Source organism: Trachurus japonicus, chromosome 4 (genome assembly GCF_045865225.1).
Source record: "Trachurus japonicus isolate A0001 chromosome 4, Traja_1.0".
In the NCBI taxonomy this organism is placed as follows: Eukaryota; Metazoa; Chordata; class Actinopteri; order Carangiformes; family Carangidae; genus Trachurus; species Trachurus japonicus.
In genome coordinates, this window is record NC_140910.1 from 634,838 (window position 1) to 647,451 (window position 12,614).

Here is a 12,614-nt window from a genome sequence, read left to right on the forward strand (position 1 = left end):
TTTTCCGACCGCGAAGTTGTACCAGTTCGATCTGGTACGAGTTCACCGGTCGGAAGTTACGAGTGGCCGTTATAGAGACTTTCACCGGTAAAACAGGTCGGAAAAACACGAGTGGGTTGCCTGGAACGCTACAAAGTCGTAAGTTGTGACTTGAAGCTGTAATTTCCGATTTCAAAAGCCTGCCTGGAACGCAGCATTAGCGAAAACGACCGGATCACTCACTTCTGCTTTAAGGCAGATTAGTAGTTAAGGCTGACATAGACACACAAACACGGGCGCGCGCTTGCAACCACCCCCCCACCCCCACCCCGGTCGGTCGTGCCACGGTCTCCTGAAATCCTGTGGGAAACACTGTATTAAAACTTACTCATTTGTATGCATTTTACCATTGCTATGTGTACTTTCAGATGACAAGAATGAATGCGAGAAATACGACTTAACAACAACAGCAGAACTGAGTGAGGAGGAGTTGCCAGCAAAGAGGAGGACAAAAAAGAAACGATATCCTGATTTCCAAATGGGTACACTTTTACTACTCATCATTTGCAAGACTCTTTTTTTCTATCTTGTGTAATGCTGAAACATTTGTAATTGTCTATCAAAGATGTATTGACTTTTTTTAACTGTACAGCACTTTGGTCAACTTGTGTTGTTTTTAAATGTGCTTTAGAAATAAATTTGATTGATTGATTGATTGATTTTCCTTTTTTAGGTGAGCCATCTGTCAATGACAGTGAAGAAGAATCTGCTCTCATGATAAAGAGTACAGGTATGCAATGAATTAGATTTTTTGGTTTCACATTTAATTTAATTGACCCTTCGTGTAACCCCCGCCCCCTTGGTTACTGTTGCTACGCCGGGCAACCTGTCACTCCCAGCCATGCTTCTGGCAATATTTGGTATCGATTTTAAAGGAAATATCAGCAAATTTCTGGATAAACTGTTCTGAGATAATAGAGTGAAGAAGTCACAAAGATCATTCATAGTTTTCAGTGACGTGACTTGCGCAGGAGAATAAAACATCTGTTGAACGACACGACTGGACAATGTACAGAGCAGCAGTAAGGGCTGGTCATTTTACCGTATATCAACCCACCAAGACTTAGGTAGTCTCACTAGTTGTCAAACTGCAAGTTTTTGGGCGATCGTGAACCACATACAGCTTTCGCTGCTGTTTTTTTTTCTCCCACCGCTGTATCCGTCAGTGAAAGCAGTCCCTGATCCCTTGCCTGAAAAAAGCCCAGGTAAAAGCCCTAAAAGTACAGCTGTCATTCAAGTCGAAAAAAAGTCAGCTTGTATCTGAACATCTCCATGTTGCTGCTGCTGACGCTGCCGTAGTAGCAGCAGCAGCAGCAGCAACAACAACATCCTTCTACAAACAAATGTTTTTTGTCTCAAAATGTGTCCACAAAAGCAAACGTAATGACTCACTGCCGAAAAGCTTGCCAGGCCTATAGTTAGGGTTGCTAACATAGGATTGGACAATAGCCGTTTGTGGGAGGTGTTGGCGAAGGGTCAATTTAGACACTCAGTCAACTCAGGGTTAGGGTTAAGGCCTAATTGTTTGAAAGATGACTACTGTCTTACAGAATGAATATTACTAATTTCAGGTGAAAAGGCTACCAAGAAGTCTCAAAAATATATTCCTTGTGAAGGTATGTATATGGTTACAGGAACCAATGCACTGAAGGCAATAGCCTTGTTTCCAGTAACTTCTACAGGAACCGCCCTTTCACTCGGCCCTCTCAGCTGTGTCTCCACTGCAGACAGGCGACATGCAACAGTTTCAGTCATGGAGAGGTCGTTGTGGAGCGTTTTTTTTTTAATTGCCCCAGTTGTTGTTCTTTTCCGGCAGTATACGCTTTCTAAAAAGAAAAAATTGCCATCGTCACGTAATGCTGCTATCGTCTATTTATCACCCTTTTTTTCAGGCCTACTGCTATTCTAGTCTTTTACTGCCTGTAGCTTTTTCAGTGTGCGGTGGTCAAAGTAGCTGTTTTGTTTTGATTGTAATTTTAGAGTTTGTAAAAGTCTCTGTTAGAGCCACAATGGGTGCTTTTTGTTTTTGGGGTATGCCACACCAAAAGGGGGCAGTGGCACCTTGGTGGTGGGTCATCATGTCACACAATCATGTCATATGAAAACATGGGTGGGCTCAGTATGTTTGAATCATAGGAGAGATGTAATGGTTTTTACTGCAAACTCACAACAAAGTCACACTTATCGATAAGTATTGCACAACTACCAACACAATGCCAAGACGCCACACCCTGCACCCTGCAAACAGAAGTAATAAGAATCAAGCGAGGCACTCGCAAGGGAGCGAGAATAACAAAAGTTAAGAACACATCAGTTATCACCATGATGTCAGTATCAGGCCAATTAGTCACAGCAGTAACCAGTGAAGTACTTTTTTAAATGATTGTCTATTTATTACAGATGACTTTCTTCTTCCAACTCCTCCCAAAATGACTACCAACACAATGAAAAGGCGACGCATGCATCATGCAAATACAATTGGTAAGAATCAAGAATAACAAAAAGTATGCACATCCAGAACACATCATTGTAGCAGTTTAATCATTGTGTGGCTATGTCAGTATCAGACCAATTAGTCACAACGGGTGACTTTATTCTTCCAACTCTCCCCAGATGACAGATGCACAGTTTGGTAGGGGGTTTGTCTAGTTTAGTATGCTATACTATGCTATCAGTGCTGAAAGATTACAACTTCAATAAGATGCCACAAAATATATATTTCAATAGTCTTTTATGTTAATGTGAATCCGTGTAAAATAATTGTGAATTACTGACGTGTTAACCCTTCCCAGTGTCTAAAACTTCTAAAATCGCAAAAAGAACCCCGATGGACATCCCCTCAAGCCCTCAATCTCGATCCTTGGCACACAGTGGTAGCAGAAGTTCCTCTGTGTCTCTCTCTAATAGTCAAAGGTATTTAATTTAAATGTGATCAAAAGTACAATATGCGGAGTCTTCCAGGCATTATAAAATGTCTGTTGCACTGGCCAATGCCACATGTTATTACTTTTCCCCCCAGAATGATCAGTCCCACTATTTTGAATTTTACTGCTTTTTCTTTTTAAAGAAGATCATTCAGCCCTGGTCAAGAAAATGTGTCAAAGTCCCTTTCTCAGAGACATCGTGGGGGTTCCTCTGGGTCTTCCACTAATGGTCGAAGGTATTTAATTTAAATGTGATCAAAAGGTACAATATTGCCAGTAAATGGTATTAAGCACTGTGAAGGTGCAGAGAGTCTTCCAGGCATTATAAAATGTTTGTTGCACTGGCCTCAGCAAATGCCACATGTTATTACTTTCCCCCCCCAGTAGAAATGGAATTGTGATGCAGAATGATCAGTCACACTACTTTGACTTTTACTGCTTTTGAAATGCCTGCTAAAGAAATGTCTCTTTCTTTTTCTTTTTAAAGAAGATCATTCAGCCCTGGTCAAGAAAGTGTGTCAAAGTCCCTTTCTCAGAGACATCGTGGGGGTTCCTCTGGGTCTTCCACTAATGGTCGAAGGTATTTAATTTAAATGTGATCAAAAGGTACAATATTGCAGAGTCTTCCAGGTATTTTAAAATGTTTGTTGCACTGGCCTCAGCAAATGCCACATGTTATTACTCCCCCCCCCCCCCCCCCCCCCCCCCCCCCAGTAGAAATGGAGATTGTGATGCAGAATGACCAGTCCCACTACTTTGATTTAAAAAAAAAAAAAAGAAAAAACACTTTATTTGTAATTTCTAGTTAAAGACCCACTCCCGTGAAAATCGTGTTTTTTGAGCTTTTCACATGTTCCTGTGGCATTTTTCTTGTGTTAGAGCACTTATCAGCAGAGAAGGAAGTGCAAAATTGCATTTCAGAGTTTTTCTGCCTTCAAACTGCTGTGAACCAATGGCAGACTCAAACTGGCAGTTTCAGGAAGACTGGAGTTGAGGGTGTCACAGCTCCAGGGGAGGGCACTAGTGCTACAAGCTCCCGCCCCGCTCTGCATCTGGCTCAGAGGTGAAAGCCTTCACAGCTCAGTGTAGCTGTGAAGGTATAATAGGTATAGCTCACCTGGTAGAGCAGCTTGCACTGTGAGCAAGGACTATGCACCAGTCTGGGATCGAATCCCAGTGTGGAGTTTTACGCTAAACGCGCTGAATCTGTAATTGTACAATGTCCAGCTGTCAGCAAGCGGGGGGGTGGGGTGCGAGGAGGTGGCTGGGCGGGTGCAGAGCAGCACAGTCTCCGCCCACCCCCCAAAGGTGCATTGCTAATGTGCATGGCTAATGAGCTGGTTTTAAAATGGCCGAAAAGGGTCGCGGGAGTGGGACTTTAAGGTAATCGGGCCAATTTTTGTCCTTGGTCAGAGGGGGGAAAATCGGGGCAAAATCAGCCTGATTATCTTTATGTGTGTCATGGTAAAAACACAGCTGCATGGTAAAAAAACAAGCGATGTACTGACAGCTCTACAGCGTGAATCAAAACTGCTTTTAGCTGCTTTACACTACAGTACATAACAGTAGGCTATCGTCGTAAAATGTCCCATGCGCACAAGTGTCTGGACGGATCTTACCAATTGGGTACTTACAGGGCTACAGATGTAGCCATTCAAAATGACCCCACTTTCCATGATGGGCTCTTGGCTGATCCTTGAGTGGCTGCCTACAGGTCCGTGGGGTGATCCTCCCTGTGATGCCGTAGTCATTGAGACATCGACTGGAAACGCCACTAAGCAGCCCGAGTAAAAATGTCAACGGGGAGGAGCAGTGATGGTCTGTTCTCAGTCAAAACCATAGACTAGACTTTTTATATATATTTTTTGGCTTTTTGGCTTTATCTGATAGTAGTACCCAGTAGAGATAGACAGGAAAGGGGGAGGCAGAGAGAGGGGGAATGACATGCACGGAAGGGCTGCCCGACACAGGATTCGAACCGGATCCATCTGCGGTGAGGACTATAGCCTCAACATGGGATGGCCGCTTTATGCACTGCGCCACGCACCGCCCTGACATCTGAAAGTTTTATAACAAATGAAATGAAATGAAGTTTCTCCTGTTAGACCTGCCTCTCTCTCGCTCCTGATCCACATAGACAACAAATTAATGCTTTCAGAAAACTAGTGAAGGGGAAAAAAACAGACACATGAAAAGCACAAAAGAAAAACATTGTAATAATTCCGGTAACCACAGCCCGCCACAGTGGTAACAAGCTAGTAGGCTTGACCAAACACCTTAGCACATGACCTAACCCTAACCCCACTGTCTGTCAGTACGTTTACATGACACTTGAAAAAAACGAATTATTGCCTTAATCCGACTATAACTGGACAACTGAAGTGCATGTAAACACCTTAGTCCGACTGAAATCGGAGTTGAGAACTCCGATTAAGACACCCAGATAATGCGATTGGAATTCGATTTTCTCCGTCATGTAAACACCTTAGTCGGAGTATAACTGGACAATGCATGTGCGCATGCTCCACAACCGTAGAGACTGCACAAAGTGGAGCAGAGAAGCCGCCCGAACCCGGCGAAGTAAAGAAAAAAACCCAACAACAGCGCTGATTCAATGCATTTCACACAGCGCAACCAGCAAGAGTGTTTTATTAAAAAAAAAAAAAGAGAGAGAGAGAGAGAGAGAGGAAGAAGCCCGTATCCTATTCTCAGCGCGCATCCAGCCCAGACTGGCACGTCAGGTCGGGAACTGCAGTCGAGAATTTATTATTAAGCTACTAAGTTGTTTATATTCAATTTTTTTTACGAGGTGACAGAAAAGTCAACAGGACAGGCGGCGTATTAACCCGCTGAAACGACGGGTGACGCCGCACGAGGGGGCGGATCCCGTCAGTTATTCGGTTTTCTCAGTTGCATGTATATTGAGACAAGGACAGAAGTCCGACTTGAGCCAAAATCGAATTTTGAGCATAGCTCGATTAAGCTCTGCATGTAAACGTACTGTGTGTTTAATGGGCCATTTGGTCTCCTATTGTCACACAAATTACATACAGAGCAAGGGGGCAGTTGTCGGGCTGAGAAGTGAAGCTCACTTCCGTGTTCAAAAAACTGCAATCCCCGCCGATTCCTCTGGGGGCTGGCTCCAGAAGGTAGCAACTCTCCATTTGCCTGACTCTCGCCAGATCCTTGTAGTTCCGCAAAGCTACGCTGAGCTCCACACAAGGGTCTGGGACTGCTCCATAGGCGATGTATTTCAGAAGGCGGGGCCTTGTAAAAAAATCCTTGTATGTGATTGTGTCAATGCCAACGCACGACTCCTCGCTGCGAGCTGCCATTGTTGTTTGAATCGAACAGTCCCGCCCAGTGATCCTGATTAGTTCATTTTTTTTGCTCCCGTGAAAGAGTTTGCATTGGCCTCGAGTCCAGACTGTTGTGTGAAGCTGAGCGTAGCGCCTCTGGTGGAGCCTTGCGGAACTACTAGGGTCTGGCGAGAGTCAGGCTAACTCTCCATAGACCCCCATGTTAAAATAGCCAACTTTACAGCTTAAAAAAAACATTACAGCCTGGTACCATTACGTTTTTTGGTCTCAATTGATAGATTCTACCCCCATTCACACTCTGAGGGGGGTGAATTTTTTTTAACTCTACCATTTTACTGTTATTAGGATAAGATTCTGGCCAATCAGTGCGTGGAAACGTTCAGCTACAGGTCCGGAGCGATTCGGGGACAGGCTGCTTCGAGGCCAGTGGGCGGGTTCTCAGCTGGCCAATCCAACATGGCGCTGTTCAGGCCGCCATATTTGAGTCACAAAAACGACTCCACAAAACCAATGGGTGACGTCACGGATGCTACGTCCATTCTTTGTACAGTCTATGATACAGAGCCACAAATGCATCTTGTGTGACTCTCTTCAAACCAGACAGAAAAAGAGGGTGGAATGAGAGGCAGAAAGGGTGGAATTTGACCCTGTAGACGGAACTTTAAAAAAAAATCTAGTATCATTTTATCAATGACAGTGAACTGCTATATGACCCGATTGCTTTTATTAGGTTATTTTTATTTTGAGCTATTGCGGTGAATTAATCAGTCAATTAATTAATTAGTCTGTTGGGTGATTGGCTGTTTGCGAGTAACTAGTATTGTATAACTTATAATCGAACTAATTACATTTGAATTAAAGTAATCAGAGTAGTAAATTGGTCACCAGAGTAGTCATCAGTACCAGTAATTTGAATACCTGTAACTGCAAACATGTTCCAAAAGGCTGTTTATCACATGTAATTCTTCCTCTTTAAAGGGCCAACAAGGAGTTTCTATTTGGTTATAAAACAGTCTCACGTTAATGTAGATGAATCTACGCAACCCACACTTGTTAATGGCTCCATTTTCGATCAATATCGTTTTGTCTCTATGTTATTTTGTTATTATTAGTGGTGGTGGAAATGCTGGTCGAGCCGACCAGCGACTCCTTACATTCGGTTTAGTGGACGCGAATGAGAATAACGTCACCGTTTATGGTCGGAACTACGACAGTAACTGAACCTCTTTGAACCTCTGACTTTAATTCTTGATGAATGAAAACATGAGTCCGTCTTGCACCCGTGGAAGAATTCTACGGTGCGCGTGGAGGCTCATAAATGTAGTGTGAAAATGCTTCGCTTTTCCAAAACTCCTCGTTGTCCCTTTAAATTGTGATCAAATATTCAACAGGAGGTATTATTACTATTATTTCTTTCCAGTGGCCAGCACATCTCTAGTAGCAAGGCTACTAGCTAGGCCTATTCTCAAATCAAATTATTTTTATGTATGTAATTTGGGTTTTATGAATTTCAGTGTTGGTACTTTAAGCGTTGCCTCTGCCAGTCAGTGGTCATTCATATAACATCAGAATTAGTGTGGGCAATGTGTATTCTGTGAGAAAAGCGCTATCTCCTGGTCATACCGCCGTAATTCAATGAATGGGTGGAGTTACAGTAAAAAAAAATAGACATGCCCAGCCCAGGAGAAGGAGGGGGTCACTCCAGCAGCTGGAACATGGAGGGGAGTTGATTGGGAGTTGCAAGGAAGTCGGCTGCCTTTTGACTTTAAGGGGCTGTTTTGAATGGTTACTCCTGTGTTTCAAAGTTAAAGATTTGTCGATGTTCTTAGGCCTCTCCCTAATCGGGTACAATAAAAAAACATTCAAACTATATCTTCATGGGGGATTTCACATTTTGATCAGAGACAGACAGGATGAAGAGGTGTGCACGTTATGTAAGAGCATGGGGCCTGTAGTGTGCAGAGTTTGTTTTCATGGGTATATTACCCTTTAGCACAGAAAGTGCCGTTTACGGCTTCATTGCACAACTCTGTGTGTGATGTTGTTGTTATAGTAGTAGTAGTAGTAGCTGCTAATGTACTCTGGAGGACAGTGCTATAAAGTGCAAGTGCTACAAAAGACAAATATCATATCTCAGCTTTGTGGAGGTCTGGACTCTTAAGTTTTTCTGTTTCTTGTTGCTCCTTTTCAGAGTAAACATCTGAGGAGGTTGGGGGGCGTTGACGCTGCTGACTTTGTGAAGAGGTCAATGGCTGCGTAAGTTTGTTTTTTGCATTGAATTATAGTGGTCCAGGTAATCTGAACAACACAAACTACACAATCCAGTAGTTTGGATAAGTTGGAGAAAAGTCATGGAAATGGAACAAATCACCTTGTTGTTTACAACTACTTCCAGGTAGAAAAGCAACATGTAATTTAGCTATATACAGTATATCATGTTTTTTAGACAAATGTTTAGACAAATCTGAAATGACTGAAGAAGTATTTCTGTGTGCATGAGCAAGGCAGTTTTGTGTGGCATTTAATCAGTTTTGGGGAATTGCAACTTGATTACACTATATAATACTCTTATATAAATCTGTTTTACCATGGCAGGACAATGACAAATAAAAGAATGGCAAAGATCAGCCTGAGAGGAAGGAATGGGAAGACGTCATTCGGGGGGACCAAACTCTACAACACAATCTGTGGTGAGTTTGCTTAAACATAGTAGTTGTGACCATGTGTAAAATAACTGAATATATAAATACTGTATACAGTGTAAATCGCTTATAGTGATCACGTTGGTCCCGAGTTAATGCCATCATCGTTGCTGGTACCGGTGCTGGTGCTCAGCAAAGTGTGTTTTGTGAGTCACTGGAGCTCAAGAGGGGAGGCTGGCCGGTAAGGGGCGCTTATATAATAATTAGGGGTAACGGTACGCACAAGTCACGGTTTGGTACGGTACGGTTTTCTGTAAAACAGACACTAATTGAATGTAAAACTAAAATCTGTCTTGTGTTATAAAAGTAGAAAAAAATAGAATATAAAGCAAGTGCATTAGTAGTGTTGGCAGGCCATTTATTAATTCTGGAGGAAAAAAACTTGCACTTGACAACGAAAAACTATTCATGAGTTTCAAATGTAGTCCTAGACCTGCCATGTTGAGGACCAACACAGGTGTTTCAATTTGAGTTGTGTTTCTGATTGGAGCAGGACCAATTAATTAGTTTGAAACACCTGTGGGTCCTCAACATGGCAGGTTGTAGGACTACATTTGAAACTCATGGATATAAAAAAAAACAACAACAAGAAATCAATGTTGGTTTACATAGTAAATTTAGACAAGATGCCAGTTGCTTTGGTGCTGTTTCTGGCCCTGTCTGTGTTCATGTCAAGAGGCTTAAAAGCAGCCGGATATGTTGTTGCGCACAAGTTGTCTTTTTCCTTGCACCAGCGATTGAAATGGGGGGGGGGGTGATTCTGTCCCAATCCTTTTTGATTCATATAAGCGGTTGATCACTGTATGTATATTGTAATACTTTATGCTGTTTGTCTTTTCCCCTCTTCAGACGCTGTCCTCAGTTCGTTCAACACAACCACATCAAAAGTGGACGAGTACATGGCGAAGTACCTGAAGTATGCACCTGAGAGGATCGGTGGCGGCGGCAGAGGAAAATTATAAAATATGTCTAATTTATATGTTGTAGACCTCGCAGTGGCCTTGGAGCCCTTGACAATAAAGTTTTATTGTATTGTATTATTGTATTGTATGCTTTTTTTTTATCACTGTGTGGTTCTTATTGCCCACTTTAGGGTCCATGATGTCCTCCTTTGTTTGAGGGGAGGCTTTGGTAAAAAATAATCTGTCTTATGTTAAAAGTAGAAAAAAATATAAAGCTAATCATCCTACAGTTGCCTTCGCTGACTGTCCATTTTGTGAATGCTTTCCATTTAGAGATTAAGATTTTAATAATCACACAGAAGATCTCTAGAGAGCTATTCACTCATTGTGAGATTTGATTTCTGCATTGAACACATCACACATCACATCACAACAAAAATTATTTATTATTCTATTTGTCACATATGTGTAAAAGCAGGATTTTACAGTGATGTTGAAATTTCAACCTTGGCAAATTCACCTACGGTATGTTGAGAAATGTGAGGTTGAAATGACGTTGCTATTTCAACGTTGATTAAGTTTGCAAAATCAAATCAAAATCCAACGTTGATCCAACGTTGGCAGATTCACCTATGTTGAGAAATGTGACGTTGAAATGACGTTGCTATTTAAACGTTGATTAAGTTTGCAAAATCAAATCAAAATCCAACGTTGATCCAACGTTGGCACCTGACGTTGTTTCAACGGTGATTCAACGTTGAAATGCCAGCTGGGTAGCTTTTAGCATTTATTAGCTTTCCAGCGCGACCTGCTGTGGCTGTCTGTCTGTGTGTCAGTCTTTCTGTGCCCACAACTCCTCTCTACATACAGCCAATACAGCCGTTTTTTGGAGGGGGGTGAGGGTGTGTGTGTGTGTGTGTGTAAATTGGCGATTAGCTTTTAGCATTTATTAGCTTTCCAGTGCGACCTGCCTTGTCTGTGTGTGTGTGTGTGTGTCTGTCAGCCCCTCCAGGCGCTCCCACAGACATGAGTGACGGTTAAAAGCTTTTTTTTCTGTGAGACTACGACCAAAGACGGTTATGACGCTCCAAAACGAAAGCTGGTATTCTAGTTAGCTGCTAAATAGCATCAATCAATCGATGCACGTCCTCCAGTGAGGACGCCTTTTTTTCATGGTCGCCATTGACGTGTTGCCATGACATTGTTTGAAGTGGGCGGGGCCAGAGAGATGTCAATCATAACGAGGGAGCTGTCAATCATAACGTTATCTGCCACGCCCGTCCTGACCAGTGGCCTCAATTGATAGCTTTCAGTCACGTGACTTCCCAGGGACCTGGCGGTCAAAAGCAACATTCCAAAATGGCAGCGCAACGGACTTTCTATGGACAAACAACCGAGTAAATCATCTGCCAGCGGCCGAGAAAGAAAGATATAAAAACAACTTTTGGGCACTTGTGACCCATATTCAACACCAGCTGTATACGAGCAGTTTAAAATGACCAGTTCCCTGCCGAAGCTCCAGTTGGGCGATGTTTACATTTACCTGGTGGGGAATCCATCATCCTCCACCGCTTGCAACCAATATTTCCGGTGTTATGGCTCAACTGGTTTCTGATTAAAAACCCCATTTTGTAGTTTTTAGATCTTAAAATAATGTTTCTGAACTCATTGAAGTGGTAGAAATGTACCTGTAACTTCCCTGTGCGGGAACACCGTCCTGGTACCGCAGCTCCGCTGAGCTCCACAGTCTGAGCTCCAGCCCACTGAGCCCAGGCTCCCTGATCCTCTCACCCACACACCAGCCCTGTGCTGGGCTGCACGGTGACCAGCTGCCCCCCCCCTCCCCCCGGAGCTTTGCTACGCACCGCTACCGACGGCAACGATGACGGCGGTCCGACAGCAGCGGGACCAGCGGCGGCGGCGGCGATGGTAACCCGACGGGACCGCCCGCCACCAGACACGGCAACAGCAAGGTTCGCACTGAGACCGACTCGAGTCTCAGTCGGTCTCAGTATCAGTGCGAACCTTGCGCATGCGCGCTGGCAGCGGAAGACCGGACAACAGAAACTAGGAGCTAATGCTACAAACATGCTTGGAATGTGGACTTATTTAATTTTTTTCGGGACAATTACGCAATTTGCGGCTTCAGCACAAGACGGACCGCCATTCCGAAGGACCGTCATTCCGACGGTCTGCCAGTCCGAAAATTCCCGAAGGTCCGTCATTTCGAACTTCCCGAGGGGCCGCCGTTACGAATGTGTTTTATTTTGAAAATTGACCGGATTCTCTCGTGGTTTGACTTCCTGCCCGGCTTGACACGACGCGCCGCGGGGACAGCGCCCGACCGGCCCCTCCCCCTCCGCCTCCAAAGTTTCACCCAGGTGCGAGTCTGATGCATTACATCCATGGTCTAATGCCGCGGCACTCCTGCTGAAAATAAATGTCCTTGCTCTGTGCTTTGGTTAGGTTTAGGCAATGTAGAAAGGAGTTGGTTAAGTTTAGTAAAAAGGTTAGGTAGAGGCCAATAAAATCGCAGTTAATATGTATCTCCCCCGGGAGTCGAACCCTGATCCACCGCGTCAAAAGCAGATGCTCTGACCACTACGCTACCACCGCAATTAGGCTGATTTACTCCGTGCCGTAAACCATTCAATATTTTTTCAGGTTCGGAATGGCACCCTTTCTTTCAGGTTCGTAATGGCACCCTTTTCCCATAAATAATTAAGG

At 43.7% G+C, this 12,614-nt stretch overlaps 1 long non-coding RNA gene across 1 annotated transcript; it reads left to right on the forward strand.

The window, feature by feature from the left end:
• Positions 1–8,056: 8,056 nt before the first annotated feature.
• Positions 8,057–9,887, forward strand: LOC146988148 (uncharacterized). The gene is made up of 3 exons (XR_015035757.1): positions 8,057–8,539; positions 8,879–8,973; positions 9,835–9,887. It is a non-coding gene; the product is annotated as an uncharacterized LOC146988148 (long non-coding RNA).
• Positions 9,888–12,614: the final 2,727 nt, after the last annotated feature.